Source organism: Oncorhynchus mykiss, chromosome 6 (assembly GCF_013265735.2).
Source record: "Oncorhynchus mykiss isolate Arlee chromosome 6, USDA_OmykA_1.1, whole genome shotgun sequence".
Lineage (NCBI taxonomy): Eukaryota > Metazoa > Chordata > Actinopteri > Salmoniformes > Salmonidae > Oncorhynchus > Oncorhynchus mykiss.
The window spans coordinates 43,983,335-43,997,839 of NC_048570.1; the positions used below are offsets into that span (position 1 = coordinate 43,983,335).

At 41.2% G+C, this 14,505-nt stretch overlaps 1 long non-coding RNA gene across 1 annotated transcript; it reads left to right on the forward strand.

Annotated features, from left to right (window-relative positions):
• Positions 1–9,498: 9,498 nt before the first annotated feature.
• On the forward strand, positions 9,499–11,821 carry LOC118964874. The gene is made up of 3 exons (XR_005052113.1): positions 9,499–9,837; positions 10,059–10,703; positions 11,441–11,821. It is a non-coding gene; the product is annotated as an uncharacterized LOC118964874 (long non-coding RNA).
• Positions 11,822–14,505: the final 2,684 nt, after the last annotated feature.

The following is a 14,505-nucleotide window of genomic DNA, read 5'->3' on the forward strand; positions in this document are numbered from 1 at the left end:
TTTGCAGATAGTGTATATCTCTTTTCTTGTGATTTGGCCAATTCAAATATCAACTTTAGTTGAATTTAAACAATGCCTTTGGCCTGAGGTCTGAAGTATACCTGTAAATTGAGATGCAAACCTGTACTGTATACAGATGGTTGGATGGTTATGATTCCATCCAAAGTGAAACTTTGGTTAGAGAAATATGAAAATATGTGTTTACTCGTTAGTTAGATGCTCAAAGCTTCTCATGTAATTTGTAAACTACAGTATTAGAAAAACAAACAAACCACACAGGATAACTTCCAGGTTTGACAGTCAAACTGTTAGGGGGGAATAGAGTGGGTGGGAAGTGCAATGACAAGTTGACTGACAGTCTAAACAGAACTTGGATCTTGGCACATATTACGGCTGTGTAGTGTGCCAGGTCTATAGAAACAGCAACAGTGAGTCAGCCAAGCTAACAGCCCTAGAACCTAGAAGGTCTTTTCAGAACCCTGCGTTACCACGGTAACAGGAACAGACTGCATCCACATCTGGCATCCATTTCAGCCCTAGCTGCAAAAAAAATAAAATAGAAAGAAAGAAATGTATGAGTGAGGGAAAAAATACAAATATTTTCTGCAATGCAAAGCAGAAAAGAAAATGGGATAAAAAAATAGAAATGTTTCTGTGGCTAGAATGCATGGAGAAAATGTGTTTATATTCTCCCATACATTATGGATATTAGAGCGAGACTCACTGGATGACGTGCACTACTTGTAAAATGATATATTGGACTAAGCAGAGTATTTCAGCATTGAGAGGGAAGTACAGGTTCACTCAAGTCAACATAAGTTTTCATAGTAATTCCTGACTTAAAACTATACACATTTCATTCAAAAGTATCTTATCTACTGTCTGATGTTCATGTCAACACACTATAACATTATATTATATTGTCTTACAGCAAGAGACATTGTTTAATCTTAGTGCTTTGTCACATTGAATGTAATGTAATGTAATGCTCAGCATGTGGAGCTTCAGTAACTATGAAATGACTTTTACTGGAAATGGAGCTGGCATTTTCCCTCGCCCTAAACCACACACACACACACACACACACACACACACACACACACACACACTAACCACAGCATGCTGAGGTCAGTGTTTCACCATAAGGAAATAACGCTGGGATCCCATGTATGTTTATATATTTCCAGTGACATCTACTCACTCTGTGATTTAACACTGTCATTATAATAGTATAATATAGCCCAAAACTCAAAACTCCCTCACAATGGCACCACACTCAAATAGGATATTCTGACATACTATGTTGGTTTGAAGACAACCACATTGCATGACATCTCAAATAGACATTCGGCAACACTTCTCTTTAGTAAAGTTCAGGTCAGTATTATGATATATTTGTCATAGAAAGACAAAAAGGGATTATGGGTAAGTAATAAATGAATAAGGGGTCTGTAATTATGCTTAACATGTGGGTTTGAAGTGTCAGCAGATATTGAAACATCAGTATAATACATTTTTCTGCAAATTATAACTAAATCAAAAGATCTGCTCTACCAAAACAACAAGGCCTTTATAGGTAGGCTAACAAAGTTTTGATTTGCAATGAAACATTTATCTCAGCACAGTATTGACCCATAAGAGTTGAAGCCCTGTCTAAGCTGGGGGAGGGGGGGGGGGGGGGGGGGGGGGGGGGGGGTACTACTAAGCTATATGGAATTGTTTTAAGAAGGTCATAACAAGGATCACTTTGCTATTTGATTTGGACTTTGAAGACCCCTTGAAGTATCAAAAATAAATATATATATATTATTTGATGACACATTTTATTTAGCCTCACTGCTATTAGACCATAAAAATTGTCACGTTGGTATGAATGATTCGGGAGACAGGCACAGGAATGCGTAATAGGGTTTTTAATTCAGCCCAAATTACGGCGTAAACACATACAAAAAAAAAGGGTTGAAAAGTAAAGAAAAAAAAGTACCTTGAATAAATACGCGCACAATGATTAACGAGACCCGTAATCATCTGCACAATCCACAAGGGCACGAAAGCCCAAAACACACAGCACAGGTACTCACAGGCACCAACGGACATTGGAACAATAATTGACAGCCCAAAGGAAACCAAAGGGCACACTTAATCAAGTACTAATCAGTGGGAATAGGGGACAGGTGTGCGTAATGAAAGTTCCAGAGGGATCTGTGACACAAATGCATAGAATAACAGATTCACTACATGGGACAACAGATAGTCCCTTCATTAAATCTAAAGGAGGATTGTTCTGAAGTGTCTATCCTATATCTGAGCGATATAAGAAAGATCAGGAAACATTGGTTATTTATTTATGTATTTAACCCCTTAGTTTTGTTACTAAACTGTCTCCATATCTGCTTCCATACATTTCTTCAACTGGTACCGATGGACTTTCAGATGAGTCTTGTGAGGCCTGTGGGCCTCCTAGAGCAAAACACAGAGGGGTAATTTGTGTGTATTAGTGTGTAGCACAAACTGTTTCATACGCTACAGACAGAAGTTGGCAGATCCGCTGTACCGACCTCAGACGAATCCTAAGACACTTGTGGGGGTCGTAGAGCAAAACGGTGAACACCATCGTATCTGTGAGTCTTTTTCCATAGAAGGGTCATAATAGTTTGTAGTCCAAACCGTTTGGATGCTACAGAGTTTCGTCTCATGGTCTGGCAAACATCGCTCTATCACCTTTCACCACGGATGCGGTTACATAGGCGGATGCGGTAAATTGAGATGCATCCAGTGCAAAGAAAAACAGACATCTCTAGCTTAAACTGACAGATTTCTATGAGTATTTTTGTATTATGCTAATCATATTTCCTTGCGGACAATGACCTTATTAGCATTCAACCACATGTCTTCTGTAATGCAGACACTTAGCTAGTAATTATAGTTGTATGATTCATTAGTTATCATCTTGTCTTGTCGTAAACATTACTGATGAATGGGAATAAATTGGGAATCCATCTACAATCCCTCTCCATCCAGATTGTTTTCTGGTGGAAAGAGAGGGGTACGCAAACAGTTGTCTGGGACTTTAAATAGCCTAAACTATTTTTTCCCCCTTTGTCAGCATAATTCTGCTGAGTGTATTAAGGAGCTCTGGTTCTAATAGAAAACAGGTCAGTCAAATGTTCTCTCTCTCCTTCCCTTCCCCTCTCTCTTTCTCTCTTCCTTTTCTCTCTGTCTCTCACTGTCTCCCTCTCTTTCTTTCCATCTTTCCCTCTCTCTTTCCACACCCCCATCCACAATCTATAGAGAGGAGGCAGTGTGTCTCCAGGTTTTCACATATTCCAGAGTCAGACCCAGAGCTTTTTAACTTCCTCTCCAACCTGGAGTAGAGAACCTCACTATGCTCCAGAGATTGGGATGGAAAATGGTCACAAGATTCAGCTCTGTTCTATCCAAGAGCTGGAGAGGGAAATGATTCAGAGCAACGGAGCGTATATTTTTATGCACTGAACCAATGGTCCTACAGTCAATGTAATCAAAAGCATACTGATAAATACACTCAAGCCTCAAGCGGTTGCACACATTGAGTACATTGTATGAGATGCAGGCATTCTTTTGACTATTTTCTGTGCCAAGAATTACTAAAACGTATGTTGCCACCATGGACTTTTCCCTCTCTGGCTTTCCCCCTTGCCTAACTTTCCCCCTTGCCTAACTTTCCCCCTTGCCTAAATAGCTTGCCTTATCGCTGTCTTGCTCTCTCCTTTTTCCAGCCAAGTCATGGTTATTCACACCCTCTTTATCCTGGCTTAATTTGCTGAGATGATACGGCTTTCCGTTCTGCCCACCCAGCTTTCTGCCTGAGACTCCAGGGGTTGATAATGGCCGTCTGACTCTCTAACGCTAAATGGAACACAGGGAGTGCGCGTCACTGCTTTGTGTGTGTGTGTGTGTGTCAGGCTCACACTGAAGCCATTACCCCCTCCTAGCCACACACACACACTGTGGCCATGTGTTTTCCATTAGCAGGCTGAGATTAGAGAGGGGAGCAGCAGTGGTAGTCTGTTTGCCCCGTAGCCTCTCTGATGTGGTCAGCGGCTGGACATCGATCATTGCAAAACTCCCACATCCGGCATGATGTCAACTCACGCCTCCTCCCTAACTCGCTAGTTATTCTCAAATCTAAATATGTAAACACTGAGACCCCTCACCTCACACCACCACAATAGAAAAAACAACTGTTTTCTCCATTGAGGGTCATAAAGCTTTTCTTTAGGTGTGGAGATTAGTGACTAGATTCTATGGGGTTGTGTGCAGTCTAGCACATGGCTGAATTGAAAACAAAGATTTAAAGCTGGAATATTATCATTATTGCAGGATGTCTATCCTCCGGTTCGTGCCACATTGCCAAATGCTCAAAATTGACATATTTCAGCACCAATTTATCATCCCTATATTAGATGTACATGTATTATGTGTCAGCAGAGGGTATAGGCTGTTTTGGTTCTTAGACCTGAGCATAAGTAGGGCCAGTGGTTTGCCCTGACCATGTTACTTGACCTGGAATAACTCTGGGCCCCCAAATGATTTTATATGCAACTCTAGTGTGCAACCCTGTTACCATGCCTACAGTTACCAACCCTATTTTACAGGCAGCAGTGTTTCCAGCAGACAGAGAAAGTCAGGGAGGAAGGCCTTAATTCCCTCTGCAGCCCTGAGGGCCCAGACAGGATCAAACACACAGCCAGACCCCTGTTACTGTTAGTGAAGCTTCCCGCCGCAGCACCACATTAGTGGAGAGAGAGGATAGAGGAAGTGTATGTCTCTATAACAAGCCCTGACGACTGCTGAGTGTGAGGAAACTAAGAGACAGGAGACGGATAGACACACACACACAGACAGGGGCCTGCAGATCAGTTGGGGAAGAGAGAGGGGCTTCCGATTGGTTCCCCTCATTATGCATGTTCGGGATGGCGTGCTGGGAGTCTAGTACACTCACGATGGACATGATAGGAAAGAGGGAAGAGCTTTTTTAGATGGATGTTTGATCTTGCTCCAGATTCTGTGTGGAAACCTGCCCTCTAAATACACCTCTGCTGTCTTCATCCAGGATCTCAGCGATCACTGCCTCATTGCCTGCGTCCGTAATGGGTCCGCGGTCAAACGACCACCCCTCATCACAGTCAAATACTCCCTAAAACACTTCAGCGAGCAGATCTTTCTTTAAAAGTGCTTTCCTCACCATCTTAAATAAGCATGCACCATTCAAAAATAATAGAACCAGGAACAGATATGGTTCACTCCAGACCTGACTGCCCTTGACCAGCACAAAAACATCCTGTGGCATACTGCATTAGCATCGAACAGCCCCCGCGATATGCAACTTTTCAGGGAAGTTAGGAACCAATATACATAGGCAGTTAGGAAAGCAAATGCTAACAGAAATGTGCATCCTGTAGCACAAACTCCGAAACGTTCTCGGACACTGTAAAGTCCATGGAGAATAAGAGCACCTCCTCCCAACTGCCCAATGCACTGAGGCTAGGAAATACTGTCACCACCGATAAATCTACGATAATCGAGAATTTCAATAAGCATTTTTCTACGGCTGGCCATGCTTTCCACCTGGCTACCCCTACCCGGTCAACAGCTCTGCACCCCCCACAGCAACTCCTAAGCCTCCCCCATTTCTCCTTCAGCCAAATCCAGATAGCTGATGTTCTGAAAGAGTTGCAAAATCTGGACCCCTACAAATCAGCTGGACTAGACAATCTGAACCCTCTCTTTCTAAAATGATCCGTCGCAATTCTTACAACCCCTATTACCAGCCTGTTGAACCTCTCTTTTGTATCGTAAGAGATCCCTAAAGATTGGAAAGCTGTAGACCCAAACTGTTACAGATCTATCCTATCCTGCCTTTCTAAGATCTTCGAAAGCCAAGTAAAGAAACAGATCACCGACCATTTCGAATCCCACCGTACCTTCCCCGCTATGCAATCTGGTTTCCGAGCTGGTCATGGGTGCACCTCAGCCATGCTCAAGGTCCTAAATTATATTATAACCGCCATCGACAAAAGACAATACTGTGCAGCCCTATTCATCGATCTGGCCAAGGCTTTCGACTCTGTCAGTCACCGCATTCTTATCGGCAGACTCAACAACCTTGGTTTCTCAAATGACTGCCTCGCCTTGTTCACCAACTACTTCTCAGATAGAATTCAGTGTGTCAAATCGGAGGGCCTGTTTTCTGGACCTCTGGCTGTCTCTATGGGGGTGCCACAGGGTTCAATTCTTGGGCCAACTATTTTCTCTGTAGACATCAATGGTGTTGCTCTTGCGGCTAGTGATTCTCTGATCCACCTCTATGCAGACGACACAATTTTGTATACTTCTTGCCCCTCTTTTGACACGGTGTTAACTAACCTCCAGACGAGCTTCAATGCCATACAACTCTCCTTCCGTGGCCTCCAACTGCTCTTAAATGCAAGTAAAACTAAATGCATGCTCTTCAACCGATTGCTGCCCGCACCTGCCCCCCGCCTAGCATCACTATTCTGGACGGTTCTGACTTAAAATATGTGAACAACTACAAATACCTAGGTGTTACGGTTTTCTTTAGGTGAAGTAGAGGCGGACCAAAATGCAGCGTGGTTGTTATTCATGTTTTTTAATTAAGAAAACTATACATGAATAAACTAACAAAACAATAAATGTGAGAAAACCTAAACAGCCTATCTGGTGACAACAAACACAAAGACAGGAACAATCACCCACGAAACACTCAAAGAATATGGCTGCCTAAATATGGTTCCCAATCAGAGACAACGATAAACACCTGCCTCTGATTGAGAACCACTCCAGACAGCCATAGACTATGCTAGAAACCTCTACTATGATACAAACCCAATACCTAACAAAAACCCCAAGACAAAACACACCACACACAAAACCCATGTCACACCCTGGCCTGACCAAATTAATAAAGAAAACACAAAATACTAAGACCAGGACATGACAATAGGTGTCTATTTAGACTGTAAACTCTCCTTCCAGACTCATATTAAACATCTAAATCCAAAATTAAATCTAGAATCAGCTTCCTAGAATCAGCTTCCTAGAAAGCATCCTTCATCCTTCACTCATGCTGCCAACAATACCCTCGTAAAACTGACTATCCTACCGATCCTTGACTTCGGCGATGTCATTTACAAAATAGCCTCCAACACTCTACTCAGCAAATTGGATGCAGTCTATCACAGTGCCATCCATTTCGTCACCAAAGACCCATATACTACCCACCACTGCGACCTATATGCTCTCGTTGGCTGGCCCTCGCTTCATATTTGTTGCCAAACCCACTGGCTCCAGGCCATCTATAAGTCTTTGCTAAGTAAAGCCCTGCCTTATCTCAGCTCACTGGTCACCATAGTAGCACCCACCCATAGCATACGCTCCAGCAGGTTTATTTCACTGGTCACCCCAAAACCAATTCCTTTATTGGCCGCCTTTCCTTCCAGTTCTCTGCTGCCAATGACTGGAACAAATTGCAAAAATCACTAAAGCTGGAGACTCATATCTCCCTCACTAACTTTAAGCATCAGCTAACAGAGCAGCTTACAGATCATTGCACCTGTACATAGCCCGTCTGTAAATAGCCCATCCAACTACCTCATCCCCATATTGCTGGCTTACCTGGTTAAATAAAGGTGAAATAAATAAATAAATAAAAACAATTCTGTGTGGAAATCGGCCTGTTGCTATAATGTATGTATACCAGATGTCATACAGATCCTACAAGGAGTTGGGGAACAAGATATGAGATGCATGGAGGTTCGTGTGCCTTTATGTTCATGAATGTGTGTAACGGTAGTCTTCGGTGGAAGGAGAGGAGGACCAAAGCGCAGCGTGGTAAGTGTAAGTGTAAGAGTCCCGTAAGGTGAATGAAAAATGAAAATGAATGAAAAAACACTAAACAGGAAATAATCACCCACAAAACACAGGTGGGAAAAGGCTACCTAAGTATGATTCTCAATCAGAGACAACGAACGACACCTGCCTCTGATTGAGAACCATACCAGGCCAAACACAAACACATCATAGAAAAAGGAACAGAGACTAACCACCCCAACTCACGCCCTGACCAAACTAAAACAAGGACATAATAAAGGAACTAAGGTCAGAACATGACAATGTGGCTATTTATGTTGGGTATGACTGAGTTCCTTTTACTGCATTTATTTTCCTGTCTTTTCACAGGAATCAGTGTTCACCATGTGACCTATCTCACTACAGCTCTACACCATCATTAGTCCCTCTCATTGTCAGCAGATGGATGGTTGTAACCTCTCGTTCTGACATACTCTCCAACATAGAAGGAGGCCTACACACACATACAGGGAGAAAACATATGGTATGCATCCACACATGTACAGTACTCTCACAGAGGCATGCCAAGAATACCCAACCCCCATCTTCTCCTTTCTCTCTCTTTCCTTCTCCTGCTGTTTAAAATTAATTGTATTTGGATTGTTCTGCTGCTCAATCTTGGCCAGCAAACGTACATTGTGAGAAACATGGCTGGGTTTATAACACAAATAAAGATAAATTAAAGTAAAACTATAACTATTTTCCGTGTCGGAGGGGGCTTGTTCTTTTTTAATTTGGGCTGTGGATTTACAGCTACAGCCAAGGGGAGGAAACTCTGTTAAAATGAGGACTGCTCCACCATTTGACACATCATGGCTTGCACACATCGAACTGCTGAATGTTAAGGGTTGAACATCAAGTTCTAAGCTCTAGCCTGGGAATTATAGTGAGAGATGGTTTTGCTTTAGCATTCCAATCCAGAAGGGTTTATTTTTCTTGGAAACATAATTGTCTGTGGCTAGAATTTGGAAGTAGGCTACATTTTTACCCGCCAATCTGCCAGGAAATAATAGTCAGTTGTTGTCGCCCTCTAGTGTACATGTCATGCCTCTGTTTCATTGACAAAGGAAAAGCAAAGGTTTTTTACTATGGAATGGAACAACAGAATACTTTTTTTGTCATCTACTGTATTGTTGTGTCATGTGATTTGACTGCATTCATTTCAAGGGAACTTCTAGCATTAAAGGCATGCTTATTCAATGTAACCATTTATTTCAACCTGAGATACTGTTGTTATACTGTAGCTCCATCTGTGGGGAAATAGAGAAACGTTCTAAAGTGTCACATTCTAAAGTGTTTTTACTATGTTTCACTATTCTCTGCAGCACAGAGTTTAGCAGGTATTTTACCGTCATACATGCAGGCTTAACAAGTTCAAGAAAATGCACTGCAGTGTGCCATGAGGTAGGTTTTCACTAGCACCATGATCTGGGAAAAAGAGATACAGATGCAGGTGTCCTCGAGGGTTGCTACAGAGACAGGGGATATTTTACGGCGTCAGGGGTACCAATCCTGATAGAAAGTGTTCATTAACATCTATATTTATTTTCAAGCCATTTCAAGTGGAACAAGTATTATGCCCATCTGGTGACCATTTCCCATAATGTCTGTCATTGAGAATAAACCAAAAGAAAACCCAAACTAAAAAGATGACTCATTTTCCTAATGGACCCTCTTCCCCCCTTGGCCCTGCCACCTGGTTCAGTCCAACCTGAGCACATGTGTCCATGGTCACCCGAAAGGTAGTTTACTGTGTCAGTTGTTGAATAACTCCATTGAAGACTCAAGAAGCAAGGTTTAGGCTCAAACATGTGGGCCGTTTTGTTGCTCATGCTGACCTTTTCTGCTCCAAGAAGGACGGCAGAAGAAAATGTCACAGATTTAGCCGTTGAAGAGAGACTTGTAATAGCCAAGGGCATACTTAAGGTAAGTTAAATGTGAACGATGTGGTGATTAAATTAGTGAAATGAATTTACTTCTCTACTCTGAACATACCTTTGTTACACTTTCTACTTAGGAGGAAGACACATTTATTGTTGATACATGAAGGCTTCAGTATCTTTGACCTAACTGAGATAACAGATTAGACATGGTGGTTGTGAATGAAAAATACTCATTGTCTGTTCATTTTTCCCATATGGTCCAAGTGTGGTTGGATGAGCCATCAAGAAGATGCCTGAGCTCTATATGTTTCTCATGGAGCGATGGGCATTGTAGTATCCTTCTATTGGTTTCTGTGTAGATCTTCAATAGATTTATGAGGCTAGATTATAATTGTATTATGGTTGCTATGTCACTTTCTAATGATATCTTAGGAGATCGCATTGCCTCATATGGTTACATCGTACCTCATGTAATTTTTTTCAAAACTTGACCCACCCAAAGCCTTTTGTAGTTTCTCATGACCTTCCAGATAAACAAGAAAATGTGTGTTAGCAACAACCCAGTTTTATGTGGGTCCAACTACATTCAAATCCATCATGTGTTGTATGTTCAATTATGTTTGATCTCACTTCAAGTAGATTGTTCTTGAATTTGTTGGTGTTCCCGTATCCTACAGGCAGAGAGTGAACCTAGTCCTGGACAATAACAAAAAATCATGCTTAATGGAGAATCTTCACTGAAATAGATTTTTTTTTGTCCAGGACTAGGAATAATCTGGGCTCAGGAAACCAGCCCTACATATGTTCCTTGAGCCTCCTTTCAGTTGAAGTCACAATCTGGAATATGATACAGGGGAGGAGAAGAATCCATTTCTGATCTTCTACAATGATAAGGATGAGGTTGTTCAGGTAAGATATGATTCCCATTGAAAATTCAGAGGGTAACTCTGACTGGGATTTGAACCTACAGTAGGTCCAGTGACTAACAAGCCAACACTTTCACCATTATGCCAAGAGCGACAAACCATTCAACAAAGTCACTGAGTGTTGGGTTAAGGTCATTACATTAGCTCCTTCCTTTGGGAGAACTTGTCCCCACACTTCTCTATACCAAGTACCTTACATGTAAATGCCTCTCCAAAGGCCTCATCCCACTTCTGACACCAATGTAGTGGTTGTGGGGGTAGGCCTGACAAGGCCTCAAACCCAGGGTCAGCTTTTGTATAGCCAACACCTTAACTCTTACGCTAAGAAGTCAGAACCTCTTGATGGGTGTTGTTTTAAGATCGCTACAATATCGTCTAAAGGTCAGGCAAAGATTATCAGCTAAATGGTTGGGTAAATAACATATATTTTCTGACCTTGACTCAAGCATGACAAGATTAGAAACTGTCATGCCTCTTTCTCTTTAACTGTTTCAAATCACACCTATATGTTCCTATTTTTTATTGTGTAATGTCTTCTTGCAATAGTTATGCAAGAAGACATTACACAATAAAAAATAGGAACATATAGGTGTGATTTGAAACAGTTAAAGAGAAAGAGGCATGACAGTGATGCTGTATATTTTCTGAACCAGTTCAATCTTGCATTATGGTTTCCCCGCCTGTACTGAATGTAAACATTTTGCGTGTGTGTTGTATCAGATTGTCCCTGTAAAGTACATGAAGGTGGATGAGATCAGCAGTCTGCTGGTGTTGCTGGGTTTCTACAATAGATCTCAGAAGAGAGAGGAGGTACTGGAGCAGTTTCAGTACTTTCCCCTGCGTGCCCCCAGAGATGAGCTGTAAGCACAGGGACATCTTGTGGCCATACTCTGTCGTTGCACCCTGTCACACATGACGAGTGAGGCCCCAAGGCCACAACATAATCCAGGCCTCAGTCTGAGGACGACAGACTCTGTGCAGTTGAGCAAAGCAGAGCCCTACCACACCGTCTCACTGTAATTTAAACATGAATTGAATCATGAATTTGTCAATAAAAGTTTTCACAAGTTACGTCAAATGTTTCTCTTACTGACTTTTTGTGGCTTACTACCATTTTATAGAGATCCTATTAAATGACTATGTAATAAACCCTTGACGTTAGAATGGGGTGAACATGGCAGCCAGATTGGCCAGGGAGAAATCCAAACCCGTCTAATTGGCGTGAATGGCAGAATTGACATAATCCAGATTTGATTTATGCAGGTAAGTAAAAGTAAGGTGTGTGAAATATCAGAAATTGTGTAGTGGAATTATTGTCAACCTAAAATATTGTCATATAATTATATATACAGTTGATATGGGTTGTTGACCAATTTTCTGTCTAAATAGCATCTAGAATAGATGTAAGCAGACCATAAATGTCTCCATTGTTGTTTTCTTGGATAGCTATGAGTGCTATTATATGACACAATATCAGTAATTGTTGCAAGTCCAACTGATTTCTGCCAGTTTATTGCTGCGTTGTTTTAATGGAATATTAGAGTAATGGCAGTTCATTTGAAAAATAAATGGAACCATTCCTCTTAAACTGGCAGGCAAACTAGCTAACAAACATACAGTGCAGCTAAATTCTTCAAATTCATTATTTTACACATTATCTTATCACAGCACATGCAAACCATGGTCGACCAACTCCCTGACCTAAACGGCTGGCCTTTATACCATCATAAGAAGGTTCATGTCCATCTAGTATTCTAATTCCTAATGACATGCTTACCACACTGTCTATCTTTCATCAAAACATGATTTATCTGCATCTCATTAAAGTCACAGAGCAAAGTTTCAACAGGTAACGATTGATATTAGTTAGTGTAGCAAATATGTGTGATGTTGATTTAAAAGAGAACCTGCCATAAGATGTCCTACGGTTATTTTGCATACAACCTTTCTGGGAATGGTGCAGGATAGCTGCTTGGCTTTGGAACATTCTCAGCACATTTAAGGAACTCCACAAAAAAAATGTATTTCTTGGTATTTTATTACTTTAACAAAACATTTCCTGAAAGTTCACATTGGGAATGTTTACTCATGGATCTAGAACGCTAAGAAACAACGCTCTTCTGTGGGAATTTCCGTACTTGAGCAATACGTTTCCTACATGTTTCCTCATGGTTCTATGTAAAGTAATGTCCTCAAATTGTTCCAAGAACGCTAAGAAACAACGTTCTTCTGTGGGAATTTCAGTACTTTAGCATAATGTACCATACAGGTTTTCTCATGGTTCTATATAAAGTCATGTTCTCAAATTGTTCCAAGAATGCTAAGAAACAATGTTCTTCTGTGGGAATTTCAGCATAATCTGTCCTACAGATAAAGAAAAAATAATGTATACCGCTATCTCATGATAGCCAACCACCGCAGTGCTTATCCCGCTTTCTCATGACACCTCAAGCACTGCAGTGCCTTAGACCGCTGCGCCACTCGGGAGGCCCTACAGGTTTTCTCATTGTTCAATTTAAAGTAATGTTCTCAAATTGTTCCGATAACGTTAAGAACACTTTCCATAAAAAAACACAGAACATTCTAAGATTCTAAGAATCTTAATAAAAACATATCCATTCGGTTCTCATAATCAACAAAACTCTATCCTGAATTTGGAAAGTGTGTTCAGGTGTGTTGGCCGCGGCCACTTATTGGGCATACCTGATCTTAATGAGTGCTTGTTTTCTTTGAAATTGGGTCTGTTTGAATAGACTAAAATGAACAGCCTTGTATGTGTAAAAAAAATAACATTTTAGCGCCATCCTGGTGGCGCTGTGGAATAATTCCAGCAATAGAGAACAGAAGATTATAGGTTCAAATCTCACTGATGCTGTGTCACAATAAATAATAAATGACTTTCCATGTGTCCTATCTGTGATTGTAGTTAAAGAGTTAACCTAAAATAAGATGGTGTTTTATTGAAACATTCAGTGAATGTTTTAAGGAAGTTATTTTTTTAAATCGAAAGTAGCAATCATTTCCGTTCTCAGGGCATTAATAAAACCCCCCAGGAAAACTTTCAAGCAACCAGACTAAAATATTCTCAGAACCCCTCTGCAACCTAAAAATGTACTTTTCACTTCTGTTCTCAGAACATTAAAAAAATGTTACGTTTTACCAGTCAGGAACATATGGCTTCGTTCTCACAATCAATATGAAACCAAAAACATATGTTCCTACAACTTCCACGGAACCAAATGATCTGGCTGGGAAAATTGTCCCTATTGATGGGTTTTATCTATTGTTGTTTTTTTCACAAGGAATGTTCAATTTGACGTTTCAAAACTTGGTTGACATGAAACCTTCTATTCCCATGTATTAAAACCCTAACAAGGTACTGAGTGCAGAGCCACAGCCACCACGCAGCTATGTCTGTCTAGGGCACTAATCCCCCTGTCATCTCTCCTCTCTCCACTCTGAAAATCTAATCAGCAGACACTGCTGTCTGGTTAACTAACGAATCCCTACAGCCCTCAATCACACACACACCATTACAAACACACTGTTGTTGCCTTCACCCACACAAACAAACTGATAGCAGGCATGGTTTTATTGGGCAGCCACCATGCCTGTGTTCTACTCCCCCACACCCAAGAACCTGCATATGGTCCTGGCTTCCGTCAGTGGGTCTGTGTTCACCAACAACAGGACTGGGGACTTTAGCAGTGACTACAACAGGGAGCAAGATGACAAAACAGCTAGGCCTGATTCCAAGAATAGGCAGAATACTATATGATGCCCGT